Below are 16,786 nucleotides of genomic sequence, written 5' to 3'. Positions count from 1 at the left end.
GGTCTATGAATTGAAATGAACTGAACGAGTTTGAAATGAATAGATGGAAACGGATTGAGATGTAAATATAAGTATTGTGTGATTATGTGAAGAAGGTGCATTTATCATGAGTATTGAATGTACACTTGACATCTATATCTTGGTTAAACATCATAGCTTGTGTTAGAATGTTTCTACCGGGCTTTGGCTCACCCTACTCGAGAAACCATTTTCAGGTACTGGCGTCATGCCTTCTCCAAGGACGTAGCTTGGGAGGACTCAGGAGTTGGAAGCTCTATTTTGTTATTTTTGTGTTCGTACTTAAATGTTCAATTCAAGCCGAGGGCTTTACATGTATGGAGCTTAAAACTCCCTTTTGTTGTAACCAATAAGTATCTTGGAAAGATGTAAGCCCATAGGGCATTCCTTTTGTTGTTATTTACTAATATTACATGCTGTAGATTCAAGATGAACATTTATGAATGTATAACGCATGTAATAACTTATGTAATTCGAACTCTGATTAATGAAAGTATGTCAAGTCTTTAGATTCATTCCTCTTATGAGTTGGATTATTTGTATTATATTTTGGGGGCGTTACAACCATCATGCTACTAGTACTGCATATGTCCTCTATTTGTAATATGCATATAAAGTACTAATTTACAATGGTCTTTGGCATTTTCAAATCTACATGCCAAGACTAAAAAGAAGCCTATCTCATTTTTTGGCATTTTAAAGGGATCTCTGTATCTTCGTGAGTACTTAGAGATCTTGATGAGTGATTCTATGGATTTTTTAGTTGTGTGCTATTTTATTCACAATGTCCGCAAATATATTAATAGTGAATGAATTGCATTTTTTGTTCTTATTTTCTATTAGTTATTCTTGAATTTTATTGCTTTAACCCAAGTATAATTTTGGGTTTTTTTTAATTTTTTTGTAAATGCATACGATTGTTATGAAGGAGGATGAAAGAGAGATACTAGATCCACTGTCCATGGTGGCACCAAGAAGTAGACACTCGAAAAACAAAGGCATTGATTGGTGCCTATGTCGATACTAGCTATAGCTTTTATTGGTGTCGATTGGTTGTAGCTTCTATCATAGATTCAGTACCAATTGTTTGATGTGGGGTCATCATCAATTTGTGAAGAGGGAGAAAAAGGATGGGAAGGACAGAGTGTAGTTTAGGTTGTTGGATGTATAGTTTGGATTCATATCAACCATCCAAAATATAGGCCAAGTATGACAATTCAAAGATGTCAACATAAGTAGCTAGGACAAACTTCAAAATTTGTGTTACTTTGTTACATAGATTTTTTCACAAGGATGCAGACAACATTTAGGATTAATTTTAATTGTTTGTGAGTTCTTGCTGTTTGTAAATTATAGCTCTTGAGGATTAAATTTAATTGTTTTTCAATAGAATGCATGGGTCTAGTTTTTGCCCGTTGTTTGCACTTATATGGGTGCGTTTGATTCGCCTGATTAGGGGGGGACTATCCACTGTTGGGATTGTAATCCGGGAGAAGATTTTTATCCGACGTTTGTTTTTTTTTTTAGTTCGCCGGACATGGAGTCTAGCCGGACTCCTTACCTCCATATGGGGGATTATATTATCGGGGGGAGGGAGGGGGGGTGTGGGACAATTTTCATCGGACTATTTACTATTGGGATTAGGTAATGAAATGACCATTTTCACCCTCTACTATTTAATTATGTATTATATTTAGTAAAATTCAATAAAATTTAAATGTCTCAATTTAAAAATAAAATAATTTTATTTAACTTTTTATTGATGTTTTATTTATTTACTTTTTTAAAATAATTTTTTATAGATATTTTATTGAAGTTTTATTTTAAAATTTTGTTTATATTTTATTTAATTTCATTATTTAAATTTTAATAGATTTTTTATTTAATTTCATTATTTAATCATTATTATTTTTAAAAATAAATTTATTTAAAATTTTAATTAAAAAAATAACATATTTTTATTGATATTTTATTTATTTAATTTTTTAAAAATAAATTTATTTAATTGTGTAAAAAATAAAATAAAATAAATTTTTATTTAATCTAGCTAAAAATAATTAAAATATTAAAGATATATTTAATATTGCTATTACTTAGTAAGCAATTGAAAAAGGTAAAATAGTCTTTTGGTCATTTATCCTATTCAGTCCGTCCAACCAAACATTGGATTCACTAAAAATAGTCATTTCTAGACATCTAATCCCATGGAAAACAAACACAGGATACACATCCAATCCAACCAAATAGTCCGAGGAATTCACAGTCCCAAGATTCAAGTCTGATGGATTCTAATCTCCTTTATCTAGTCCCTCCAATCAAACACACCCATATAGGCTATTGCACAAGCAGATTGATAATTGGAATATATAGTCATATTAAACCCTCACCACCACCACTACCACCACCACCAACAACAACAATAAATGCTCTCCTGGTAAATTTTAGTAATTTCCTTATTTATAATGTAGTCTTATATTTCTTTAATAATCTATATTTACCTTTCTCTATTTTTGCCAACAACTCAATATATTTTCTATTGAATTTTTCACGCTTGTTGAATCCACATTATTTGTGTAATTCTCTTGATTTGTTGCATAGTAGAGAGAGGATTAGTCAACATCTCCATAGTATGGCAGCTCAATTTTTTGATGGGGTAGATGTCTTGTGTGCCACTTTGGATGTTTATGATTCTTGTCTACATGTCTTAGGACTACATGCTTTGAAATCTAATTATATGTAGGATTAATATATGAACATGGGATTGTGGATTTTGTTGATGTTTTTGGTGGATTTCTAGCTGGTTTCCTCCTTGCCTTTATTTTGCTGCCTTGTCCTTAGTTTGGATGGTAGACTATTTTTATTAATTCTGCAACGTAGAATCTTGTTTGTATGTTTCAACCTCTTAAGTTTTATTTTATGTATTGTAACTTAATAAATATATTTTGAAGGAAAATAAGCAACACCTGCATTCAAGTGATGTCCCATATATTTTGCACCAAGAATGACTGAAATAAATATCCAGGTCAAATTGGGAGGAGTCAGATACAAATGCACTTTGAAGAAGCAACAGGAGTGTTGAAGCTAGATCCATGAGTCGACATTGTAGCTATTTGGAAACATCCTAATATTTTTTGGAAAACACATGTAAATACTGTTAGGAAAATTATTGTTGACTTCCTTTCTATTTATTTTGAATTGAAAAACATGTAGAATTTACATTTTGGATAAATTTGTGTATACGCTTTAGTTTTTGTAAGTGTGGTGAAATATATGCTATTTTGTGAGGACAATGTAATTATTATTATTGGAGTTTGTGTTTAATGAATTGAATTTTTATATTTTTTAGTTGAGTTTTTATTATATATTTGGATGAAAATAGAATTCTGGCTAATTTTGCTGTTACATAAATTTCATTGTATTCACTAACTATTATGATAAAAATCTTTTAGTAATTGCCAGCTCTTTGATAGCATTTCTTGAATACTATGATATACTTTTTTCACAGCGTTTGTCCATACTAGTTGATCAAATTCTAGGTTGCAACAAATTGCTTCTATGATGCATTTTACAAACCTCTTAAATGCAAAAAATATAACTTGCAGCAATAACTATGTCAACATAAAAAAAGAGGACAATTGGATTTTATGAACAATTGATTGGCTTTTAATTGAGTTGGAATGACAAATGATTACATAATCAATTATAAAACACTTTGTTTTTATAAATTGTCTTGTACAATTGATTGTAAAATCGATTAACTTGCAAATGTGTTGTGGCTTGTATTCTGTTGGCTACATATTTTGTATAAGCCAGTTACAATTCAACGCGTGGCAGAATAAGGGCAATACGGGAAGACTATTCAAGCCTTCGATCGTGATCGTACACGTGGCAGTTAATATTGGTTTTCATAAGATCTGGGTAGTACTGGATCAGCAAAGAGATGCAAAGTGATGTGGCTTCAACGGTTACTCACATTTAAATTCAAAATTAGGAGGGAAGTCTAATTGCAGGTATTGGCATAGTGAAGCTAACTATAAGGCAACATGATCAGCGATCATGGAGGAGCGTTTCGACGGTTAGAAGTGTAATTCGATGGTTATCCTTAAGAAGTATAAATAGCAGAGAAGGCCCCAGAAAAGCCTCCCAGACTCAGATCCAAAAAAACCAATTTTATCTACTTTATTTCCTTTCCAGTTTTACATTTCCTATTCTTTGTATTTCTGTACTTTAAAATTCCTGCACTGCATTTCGTTCATATCAGTAGTTTCAAGTAGATTGTTGCTGTAAACCTTTACGAGGCTGAATTGGATCATTGTAAGTCTTTCATTTTACTTAATGAAATACTGCAATTGTTCTTCATTTAATCATTGTCAGTTTGTTCCTCCTAGGCAAAGCAACCAGTAAAAGTCCTCTTCATTGATGCTGAAAGAACTAAAACACAATCGTCTGATAATTGATTGGCAATTAAATTTATATAAGGACTGATTGATCCTTGCTGGCACGCTCAAAATTACTGTAATAACCTTCGAAAGCCAAAATGCCAACATATATTTTTGGCACGCCTGGTGGGACTAATTAAAATGGCTAGACGTAAGAGACAAGGAGAAAATGAACGCTTGGAATAGGACATGGAATGAGAGGTAGAAATGCCTAATCCAAAGGAAAATGTGATGACACATCCTGTAGAGGCATCTGGTGTATCAGAACCTATGGTCGAACAGACCAACACTTCGGAACAAATACTACATTTTCATAATATTAGACGAGGCCAAGGAATTTGATCATTCACTGTTCCATCTACTTAGCCAATGAATCCATGGGACAGCAGTTAATGAACACAATGGAAAGGTGGGCAACATCCTTTTTGAATCGAATGAATACCCACCAACCAACAAACACAAGACACATGGAGGAAATTTCAAATATCCCTTAGCAAAGATTGGCTAGCGATAAATAGCCTATGCAAATTAATGGACATTCTAATGGTCAAACTAGTAATCAAAGCTATGAAAGACCATCACCTCAGTCTTGGTATGAACCTATTTCGAGGCCTATAGCAAGTCAAAATGCCTCATTACTTAACAGTGAGGCCATGCAAATTGGTGGATCTGGCCCAGTACATGAAAATGGCATAAGGATGGTTTCAAATCCCATGTTCGAAGCCATACCTGGCACGAGGGGGTTCACTAACCCTTTATTCGAATTTATACCCGGGGGTTAGAAGGTTTTCCTATAGCTAGAAGAGACACAACACCTGTTCCAGCACCTTTCGCAGGACATGCTCATAGGGTCACCCATACCCCCAACAACAGCTAGCATCACAGGGACAACCAGTCCCAAATATACCACCCTATGGACCAAGAGGACCCCAAGCACAAAGTTGTCCACCATATCTTGTGTTTGTTCCTCCAGTAGTGGTCCAATAGGCACAAAATATGGTTCCTAGGGACCAAATTACTGATATTGTTAGAGAGATGTATTGACCGATGGCTCGGGGGCTTCAAACTCTTGTGTATAGGAAGCCATATCCAGAATGGGTAGATAGGGTACATAAATACCCAAGGGGGTTTAGGATACTCGACTTCGCTCTTTTATATGGGAATGGAAACCAGTCAACAGTTGAACATATTGCTAGGTTCGCTGCTCAGTGTGATGAATTTACTAACAATGACTATATGAAGTTAAGATTGTTCCAAAATTCTCTAACTAGGGCAGCCTTTGTATGGTATATTAACCTTACACCTGGCTCTATCCAAACTTGGCAACAAATGAAAGAGGCATTTCATGCTCAATTCTTCCAAACAGAGTTAGAGGTTTCCATGGCAGACTTGGCAAGACTGAGTCAAAGGCCTGATGAGAAGGCTACTCAGTTTATTGCCAGATTTAAAAGAGCACGAAATAAATGTAGGATTATCTTACCAGAGCCTGAATTTGTGAGATTGGCTCAAAATGGTCTAGAGTTTAGGCTTCGAAAGAAGTTTGACTCAACTGAGTTTAGAGACTTAGTGGAATTAACCTATAAGGTGTCTAGGTATGAAGCATTACTAGAAGAAGAACAAGATCGAAGTAATGCATCACACAAGACATATTATAGAGATCCTAATTATGAGATTGATGCAGCAGAGATTGTAGGGAAAAAACCTGTGATCTGTGAAGCATTAATTCATAAAGACACAACAATTAACCAGCAATTTAAAAGGAAAGACCTTCATAGGAAATACTCTTTCGATTTAACAAAGGCAGATGACATTTTTGATTGTTTGCTTGCTGCACACTTCTTAAAGTTACCAAAAGGAGTCAAAATCCCATCTTCAGAGGAACTTAAGGGAAAAGTGTATTGTAAATGACATAATTCTTGGTCTCACTCAATTAAAAACTACATTGTTTTTCGAGACAGGATCCAAGAGCAGATTTGAAAGGGGAGTCTAAAATTCCCAGCTAAAATAGAAAAGGCCATGGGGATTGATACTAATCCATTCCTAGAAATTGGAGAGGTGGCAGCCAATGTTATTATGCCAGATTTCCAGAACTTGTCCTTGAAAGAATTGGAAGAAGTCAATGTGCAGATGCATGTTGCCAGCCAGACAACTGTCAAGAAAGACACTAGAAATCTACCAGCTATGGGACAAGGTTTCTCAGACCAAGGGGAAGACTCTGATAAAGAAGCACTGGATGACGATTCTTTAGAAGCAGCTGTCATGCAAAGAATGTGTCCCAGATGCAGGATGAGCTACAAGTGGTTGAATGGGCTTCCAATTGATGGGAAGCAATATTACAAGGATGTGCAGAGGCGTCCTAAACCAACCAGTGCTTATAACAAAAGGCCATATCCAACTAGTATTATGCAGCAGCCAGTAATGGTTGAGCCAACTGTCACTAGGATGCACTCCAAAGGCAAGAAACCTCTACATGAATCTAGACCACCTAACTATTACAGAATGGAGGGCAATCATCTTGAAAGAATATCTGAAAGGGGTTCAACTTACGGGATCAAAGCCGGGGATTGGCATCCTAGACTAGTCTCACACAGGACAGAAGGTGACCATCTTCATCGAAGACCTGAATTGGGCCCAAAACAGGAAGTCAGGGTCGAGCAGTGGCCTTCACAGCCAGTTTCAAAGATGGATTCGAAGGACAAAAGAGACAGTTCAACAACTGGGCCAGTAGGTTCATGGGCACTTGGAGTCCGAGATTGGTTTGTCATACAGAACAAACCCAGGGAGATGTCTTCCCAAAGGAATGTCATTGGAAACCAAGGTAGGATGGTTAAACCTCATTTGGTGGTTCTAAACAATTGGGTGTTACTTAAGCATCCAAAAACAAAGGAACCAAATATGGTCCCGGTAATTTCGAGGTCCCAAAGAAGGAACATCCAACGAAGGTACACTCAGTACCAGAAGGACCTGAAAGAAGGTGGAGAAATCTGTTCATTGGTCCAGCCAAGGAGTCAAGCAGAAAGAGAAGAAAATTCAAAGTCAAATCATGATCCAAAGTCGACTCTTCAAGACAAAAAGAGTTGCAGCAGAGAACAATTGGCCAAAGTTCACTCTGAGCTAAAAGCCAAAGAAAGGTCCAGTTTGGCAGGATTAGAAAAGGCTCTGATGGAAAGTGATAGTGAGATAGAGGAAGAAGTTGGCCTAGGCCAAAGGAAGGAAGTGGTAGCGAAAGAGATGTTTGAAGCCTTTATGGCTGAACAGACATTTTTGGTTGAAAAACTAGCAGAAACAGACCATTCGAAGAAAACTATTGGTACTGAAGTGCCAGAATGCAGCATGGAAGATGCTTCTGAAGTAGTTGAACAAGTCGGCCAGGAAAGAAAGCATGTACAACCAGTCATCCAATTTGGCTGATTTCCTGCGGTGTCAATGAATATGGTGCTCATATTACCACAGGAGTTTCATGCTGAAAATGATAACCAAGGTTAGGAGATTGACCCAATCCTAGTTTCTAGTGAAGACTCACAAGTGAGTATGGTACAAGACGAATCCGAAGTGGCCACACCAATGGAAACTGAAGGTGAGAATGAGGAAGAGGTCAGTATTAACCTCTCATACCCTTTCGAATATCCTACAACGTCCATGAAACAGCATGTCAAGCCCTTGTATATCAAGGCCTTCTTTGATGGAGTACAGATGAATCGGGTATTGGTGGATAATGGGGCAGCAGTAAACCTGCTTCCAAAATCGTCTTTGAAGAAATTAGGGAAGAAGAACCCTAGACTGATCCCAACCAGTACAGCCATTGCTGGTTTCGCTGGAGATAAACAGATGGCTCAAGGTATTTTGCCCATCAACCTGAGTGCGGGAACCAGGGACTGTATGACTGCATTCTTCGTTATCGACAACAATGCTAAGTACAATGCTTTACTTGGTAGGGATTGGATTCACACCAACAAGTGTGTGCCTTCCTCTCTACATCAGAAAATAATGATGGCTTTGGATAGTGGAGAGACAGAGGAGATCAATGAAGATCCTTAACCCTTCATAGCTTGTGCAGATTTTGCAGAGGCCAAATTGTATACTGAAGGAGTAGCACCACTCAGTATACTGAGAAAGCCTGATGGATCAGCCGAAGTGACGGCTGATGCGGAATTAGCACACCTGAAGCACTTAGTCCAGGAAAGTGCTGATGAAGAGTTTGTCGTTAAAGATGACAATGATGCCTGGTTGTAGGCAAAGAGATGGAACCCAAGAGGCCAAATCGCTGGCTTTAATTAAGTTTTCAGCATTGGACATACAGTCAATAGTCCAGAAAGTGCAAGAACAAGCGAAAGAAGCCGTAATAATTGGTTGGAAGCAGGAACATCAACAGGTCAGATCTTTGGCCTTGGATAAATACTGTGCTTTGGATATTGAAATAAAAGTCCAAGAGATACAAGAAGAGGATGCCTTGTGGACAGACTTTGTCTATGAAGAGGAGGGTAACGATGTTGAACCAAAGAAACTAGGAATAGGACAAAGCAAGGAAATTACTTCGAAGTCAGAAGGAATCAAAGAAAAAGTATCAGTGAGTTCTCAGGTACAAGACCCCTTGGAAGAAGTGGACTTAGGAGAAGGTTCCATACAGCAGCCCACCTATATAAGTGCTTGTTTGAATGCTCTTGGCAGGGACCAGTTGTTGGCGGTCTTAAAGTGATACAAAGATTGTTTTGCATAGTCTTATAATGAACTACCAGGATTGGATAGATCATTATTGACACATAGGCTCCCTATGAGGCCTAATTTCAAGCCGTACAAGCAAAAAACCAAGAAGAATGAGCCCTGAGGTGATTCAGAAGGTCAAGGAGGAAATTCTTAGGCTCCTCAAGGTAGGCTTTATTAGGACAGCCAGGTACGTTGAATGGCTATCCAATATTGTACCTGTAGTTAAGAAGAATGGTAAAATGAGGGTATGCATTGATTTCAGAAACTTGAATTTAGCAATCCCAACAGATGAGTATCCTATGCATATAGTGGATTTGTTAGTGGATAGTTCAGCAGGGCATCAAGTTTTATCAATGATGGATGGGCATTCTGGTTATAACCAAATCTGTATTGCAGAGAAGGATATCCACAAGACAGCATTCAGATGTCCTGGGAATATTGGCACCTTCAAATGGGTTAAAATGCCATTTGGTTTGAAGAATGCTGGGGCTACATATCAAAGGGCTATGAACACTATTTTTCATGACCTCATTGGAGGATATTTAGAGTGTTATATTGATGATATTGTAGTAAAGTCCCAATCCATGAAAGAACATTTGTTTCACTTGGAGGCAGCCTTTGAAAGAATGAGAAGGTTCAAGTTGAAACTTAATCCTCTCAAATGTTCTTTTGGCATATCAGCTAGAAACTTCTTGGGCTATGTAGTACACAAGAAGGGAATACAGATTGATCAGAATAAAGCCAAAGCTATCATTGAAGCCAGACCTCCATCAAGTAAGAAAGAATTACAAAAATTCCTTGGATAGGTTAATTTTCTTTGAAGATTCATTTCTAATACTGCATGGAAAACTAAAGTTTTTTCTTCCTTATTAAGGCTGAAGGATAAATAGGAGTTTGTGTGGACAGTAGAGCATCAAACTGCTTTCAAAGGAATCAAAGCCTACTTGGCCAACCCTCCAGTGCTGTTGCCACCAAGGGGTGATAAGCCCTTGATGTTGTACATAGCTGCAGCAGAGGATTCATTGGGAGTTTTCTTAGCCCAAGATAATGAAGAAGGCAAGGAGCAAGGTGTTTATTACCTTAGTAGGTTCTAAATTCTTGTGAATGTAAATACTCAGCTGTAGAAAAGTTGTGCCTTGCATTGTACTTCACTGCAATGAAATTAAGATACTATCTTTGTCTACAACTGTCTTGGTAATTGCAACCACAGATTTGGTTAAGTATATGTTATCTAGACCTATGTTGAGGGGAAGAATTGGCAAATGGATACTAGTCTTATCAAAATTTCATTTAGAATATGTTCCCCAAAAGGCAGTAAAAGGACAAGTTTTAGCTAATTTTTTGGCAGACCATCCATCTCAAATAGAAAGCCAAGAGATAATGGAACTTGGTATGACTAGTCTTGAACCATGGCAAATGTGGTTCGATGGATCAAAAGCCAATGGTTTAACTGGAATTGGTATAGTAATTAAGTCACCACAAGGAGTAGAAACCGCACATGGTTTCAGAGTGAATGAAATAACTTGTTCTAATAATCAAGCTGAATATGAAACCTTAATAATGGGATTGGAAATACTTATTAGATTACAGGCTCATGCAGTTGATATATTGGGGGATTCTCAATTGGTAGTTAACTAGGTGAAAGGGATTTTCAAATGTCAAAGTGTGAGCATGTTGCCATACTATGTGGTTGCATTACATTTACTTTCTCAATTTCAGATAGCGAATGTAACTTATATCCCAAGATTCTTGAATAATAGAGCTAATGATGTGGCTCAGGAAGTTTTGAATTTCAAGACAAGGGATAATACTCAAGAGAACATAAACCAAACAACATATCAGAAAGTAATACCACCCCTGAATAAAAGGAATGTGGTCCTGGAAGTCAATCATAATGACTTACAAGAACAAGATTGGAGGCATCCAATAATGCAGTATCTGGCTGGCCCATCTTCGAAAGCCAGCAGAAAAATTAAATTGCAGTCTATGCAATATATAATGTATGGTAATGCTCTCTACAAAAAGGGGGGAGATGGGTTATTGTTGGAATGTTTAGGCCCAAAGGAAGCATTGACAGCTATGGCTAAGGTTCATGAAGGCATCTGTGGTGCTCATCAGCCTGGTGTGAAGATAAGATGGCTGCTTCAAAGGCATTCCTACTATTGGCAAACTATTCTTAAAGACTGCATAGAATATGCAAGAGGTTGCCAGGGATGCCAAAAGCATGGCACAATAAGGCATATGCCTATAACTAACCTGCATGCAGTTGTGAAGCCTTGGCCATTTAGAGGATGGGCCATGGATATGATGGGGAAAATACACCCACCCTTTTCAAAGCATCATTGTTTCATCTTAGTGGCCACTGATTACTTCACTAAGTGGGTCGAAGCTAAGCCATACAAGGTTGTAGACCAGACAGAAGTCATTGGATTCATTAAGGATTTAATCCATAGATTTGGTATCCCACAGACTATAACTGTTGATAATGAGACTGTATTTGATGGGAAAATGGTAAAGTCTTTTGTGGCAGAGTTTGGAATTAGCCTTGTTAATTCCACTCCCTGTTATGCACAAGCCAATGGTTAAGCTGAATCATCCAATAAGTCTTTGAAGAAAGCAATACAGAAAGTTGTGGAAGACAATCTTAGGGATTGGCATAACTTATTGCTGGATGTATTGTGGGCTTATAGGACTTCTCCAAGGTTAAGCACAGGAATCACTCCTTATGCCTTAGTATATGGACATGATGTAGTGCTACCTGTGAAAATTAATGTTAAGTTCTTGAGGGTGAGATTCCAAGACCAGTTAGATCTTGAGAAATACCATCAGAGTATGTGCTTGGAATTATAAAGTATAGATAAAGCTAGGATTCTGGCATTAAATAACATTCTTTTCCAAAAGAAGAAAGCAGCCAAAAACTATAATAAGAAGGTCAACTACATCAGCTTTGATGAAGGTGATTTGGTATGAAAGACAATACTCCCAATAGGGATTAAAAGCCACATGTTTGGCAAATGGTCACCTAACTGGGAAGGACCGTATCAAATTCATAGTCTTGCCTTCGGGAGCATATCATTTGAAAAATTTGAATGGATATGTACATCCCAAGAGGATTAATGGAAGATATTTGAAGCCTTATTATCCAACCGTATGGGAAACATAAGGAATAGAATAGGTGTTAAATAAAAGAACATGAGAACACTCAAATGATAAATAAGAAATTTTTATTTCATAAAGAGTTGAGTACATGTAGCCATAGATTGGCCCAGAAGTCAGTACAATGTCTCAGTTGTTCTTTTACAATAGATGCTCAATTCTGAAGTGATGGTAACAACTGGATGGTTGTAGCCATCTCCTACTTTCGATCAGCCAGTCCTTGATTGGTAATCTGCAATTTGGTGGTAGTTCGATCTAAGGCTTGGTTGACTACTAATAGCTCCTCTTCAAGTTGAGTTTTCTTCTCCAATAGTTGAGCTCAAAATTGGGAGACAGAGGAATGTTGTTCTTTCAATTTTGACACCTCAGTATGTACTTTGGAAACAAAGCTCTGATCCCTCACCAATTTCTCCTCTGTAACCTTGGCAGCATGACGAATATTGATGTAAAAATCAATGGTGGCTGCTGCCTGAGACAAATAACTGGAGACAGCTATGCCGGATTGCTCAGCAATCTTGCAACATTGGAGGAAGCCATTTTTTATTATAGGCCTCTGCAAGGCTTCAAAAGGAATCCTCGAAAAAGATTCCAGCAGCTCCAGACAGGTGTCCAAGTCTATCGAAGGCAAGGAAGTCTTACCACTGGAGGAAGAGCTCTAAAAATTTCTAGCAGAGAATCAGCTAGAACTAATGGCTCAGTCTCATTGCTAGTCATTGGAGAGGTGGAAGGTATGTCAAAAGACTAGCAAGTCTAGCCTCAAAGATATCCACCTCATCCATTGACATGGAAGGTGCAGAGAGAGCCCTGGTAGAGGGAAGAAATGACTGCATAGGAATAGGAGAAGAAGGTGGAGTATCCTTAGCAGTCTCTATATTTTTGGCTACCAGTCAGTCAAGAGAAGAAGGACTGGAACTAGGCAAAGATAATGGATGATGAATTGGAGAGCTACCAGTACCTTCTCTATAGGAATTAGCTACCATCAAAGATGAAGTAACAGCTGGAATTTCCTTAGGAGAGGGAGGAGAAGTAAAGCTCGAAGGAGAATTAAATTGAGTAAAATCGAAAGATAAGTGAGGGAGGTATGAAGTTAAGCCAAAAGAAAGAGGAGCATGAATACTTGGCCTCAAGAAGGGTATGGAAAATATAGGGCTAGGAAGTGGGAGAATTATTTGAATAGGCTCCACATCTTGAGGTTGTTCAACTTCGACTGAAACTGACGGAATCCTTATTGGAAGAATAGGCAAAGTAGTTGTTGCTACAAAAAAAGAAATACAAAACAATGTCAAGCCTTAGTATTGGGAATTTGAGAAAAATGAATAGAAGTATGAAGGAGCTTACTAGTTTCAGAAGTAATGGCTATGATTAGGAAACTGTGAAGAGTATAGTGTCCAGCAGCTTGCCGTTTTCTTGTAACCTCTTTTTGGAGTGCATCAGCGGCGGCGGCTTCATCCCTGAGCATTTGATGTTGCTTCCTCTTCTCAGCCCTTTGGAATACAATAAGCTCTTTGGAATGCTCTGCTTGCACTTCGTTAGCAGATGCTTCGTGGATAGGACCTCCAGTGAAATCAGCAAGAGAGACAGTCATCTTCTTTCTTCTTTTTAAGGGTGTTTCTTGCTCTTGTTCTACTTCTTCTTCTTCTGCTGCCTGAACCCCAGGTGCTTCCTTTTCAGGATTAAGTAAAAGCTTCATTTTCTTTTGTTGCTATTTGCTCTTGAGAAGATTTAAAGCTTGGACCTTTTGGAGAAAATCTCCAGGTGAGGCACCCGCACCACCTTCACCAAAAGAAGAACTATAGGTAAGGCTAAAAGCATTATAAAGAAGAAGAAGAGAAAAGAAACAAAAGTACATACCTTTCTTCGAGGTAGCTTGAGTAACTCTAAGAGGAGTTGAGGCAGCAGGAATAAGCTTTGTAATGACAGGTGCAAGAACTGTGGTAGCAGGAACAGTGGAAGAAGTAACAATTCCAGCCTCTTTCGATTTGGGTTGAGGTATATCCAATACCATTAATAGGTCTTGAGGTGGAATGGCCAAGTATACCTCCATATTGGTCACCCACCAGTTTTGGCACCTTTTCAATAGGTTACTTTGAGGAATGAAAGGGAAATACTCAAACTCAATCAAATCCTGGTTAAATTTTGAAGTTGCTTCTTCTAATCTGGATCTTCGAACCTTTAAGTCCCTGTTGGTAAGACTTAAATTGGTTTGGCTGCAGAGAGGTATTGGGACCCCTTGTGAGAAGCCAAATTGCCTAGCAAATTGAATAGGACAATAGGGCTCAGCAATACACTTGTAAGCTCTAGGGCTCATAGTCCCAATGAATAAATCTCTAGGGATCAGAATAGAGGCCCATATGTTCTTGTGTTGGGGTGAAGAGCAGAACCTATCACTTAGAAATGTTTCAACCAAGATGGGCCAATGGTAGTAGGTTTGAAGGAACGAAAGTTATGGGAAGAAAAGGAAGGTGGGAGTTGGAGGAAGAAAGAGAAGTAAAAAGCAAAGGTAGAAGGATAGAGTGAAACGCTGGCTAGCCTCATGCCATGAGTAGTAGGATTTGGCTCCAAAAACTTAAGGCATTTGGATTGTAATTCAGTAAAATATGCAAAAAGCCAAAGCTGAAATATCCAAAATAGACCTCCTTGATTCGCATCCAAAGATTTCTCACAAAAAAGAGAACATGCTCTATATACGTGACCTAGAACGTATGGAGCTAAGGCCACATTTTTTTGTAAAACAAGGGCTTTGGCAAGAGGGGCGAATTCAGGCATGATTCTTTGAGAAGAGGTACAGAAAAGGTATTTGCAAAGCCAATATAATATGAAAGAAAAGAATTTCCTATCAGTCACAGGGCCCTCCCTTTTATTCTCAGCCTTGACAAAGTCACTATAGGATGAGTTAAGAGAGGGAAGGGAAAAAGGGGTTGGTAGGTCAGGATAATTTGGTCCAATGGGGGTTCCAGTGGGGGACAATCCTAATAGATGGCAGATATCAAGAAGAGTAGGGGCCATCATCCAACATCTGAATTGAAAGAAATTAAAGGCAGAATTCCAAAAACAAAAGGCAACAGGTATTAAGAAAGGGTCCTCTGAGATAGTGAACTTGGATAATTGGAGGACATCGAAAAGGCAGAGCTCTTGAAGGTCCAGAGTCCTATCAGGGACAACCCGATCATACCATTCTTCCCACTCTGGTCTCACCGTAGGCCAGCAGCGATGGGGGCGGTTCATCCTCCAGTTTCCCCAGTCAAGACCACCTTCGGAAAGGAGACAATGGTCTTCTAGACGTGGATATAGAGCTAGAAGCTCAATAGGAATCTCTTTGAAGATGGCCCAAGCACATACTCTTGTTGCTCATGACGACGAGGAATGAAGATGCGTCTGTCAATGGCACTTTTCTCACCAACCTTGTACTTCTCACATTCTGCATCAATAATCCTTTTCAGGATTACAGACGGGCTCGCACGCTCTACTACTGGTATTTTCAAGGAAGAAGAAGCCATTGATAAAAAGCTTTCTCAAAGAACGAACTTGGGAAAAAGAGTAGAGAGAAGTGGAAGGTCGGTAGAGATAAAGAGTTTGTGCGATAGACAAATAAGCGAATTCCGAGCACAAAATAAAAGGGTTTTAAAACTTTGTGTCTGAAAATATACCCGGTCGTTTGACACGGATGGAATTCACAAAAACTACTAAAACTATGGATGCGAAAGGTCTCCCTCAATATTGATAATTTCTGGAGGGAAATACATCTCAAATAATGGTGGCAGCTTCGAAATAAAATATCTGGCCTCGAAACTAGTTTTTGGCGCCAAAGCCAAATGACAAATGGTTTCGAAAGCAGGAAACCAGCTTCGAAGCACATTTCATACATAAGGATGCAAGAACGCTCAAGTATTTGTTTACCTCAATAGGATTGAAAACCTGTTTTAGGGTTTCTTAGTGAGAATAAATCCTTCAAAGCAAAACTTGAGATCCCTTAAGGATGAAAATTGTTGTTCAAAGTATCAAAATCAATAGTTGGTTTTATAATATACAGAAGAGATTGCTTTTTCGAATTAAAACAGTGCAACCCTTGAGAAGGGCTTCCATATTTTTGAAAGTAAGGACTGTTGTTCGAAGCAAAAATGGTCAATTTAAAACTGATTGATCGTACTAACCATATGACCATATGTTGGATATGATTAAAACAAGCTTTAAGGGGCAAGATTGTTAAATTCGAAGCACTAATTCTAAATGGAAACCAGAAAAAGTTGTCAATTGTATTCCATGAATTGGAAAAGTTCATGTTGGTTTTTCAGTGTTTCATTTGAGATGATTGAATCTAGATTTGAAGGATGAGATTGTTGAGTTCGAAGCCCTAAATTTGCTTATAAAGACAAACAGAGATAAAGTCAAACCATGCCAAACAAAGAGAAAAGTCTTAGCTATATTGAAACAAAAGAAACTACATCAAAAGGCCCTCTTTGGGTACAAAT

This window comes from Camellia sinensis, chromosome 9, assembly GCF_055761805.1.
Source record: "Camellia sinensis isolate YWXY chromosome 9, ASM5576180v1, whole genome shotgun sequence".
In the NCBI taxonomy this organism is placed as follows: Eukaryota; Viridiplantae; Streptophyta; class Magnoliopsida; order Ericales; family Theaceae; genus Camellia; species Camellia sinensis.
Note: the sequence above shows the minus strand (reverse complement) of the source record.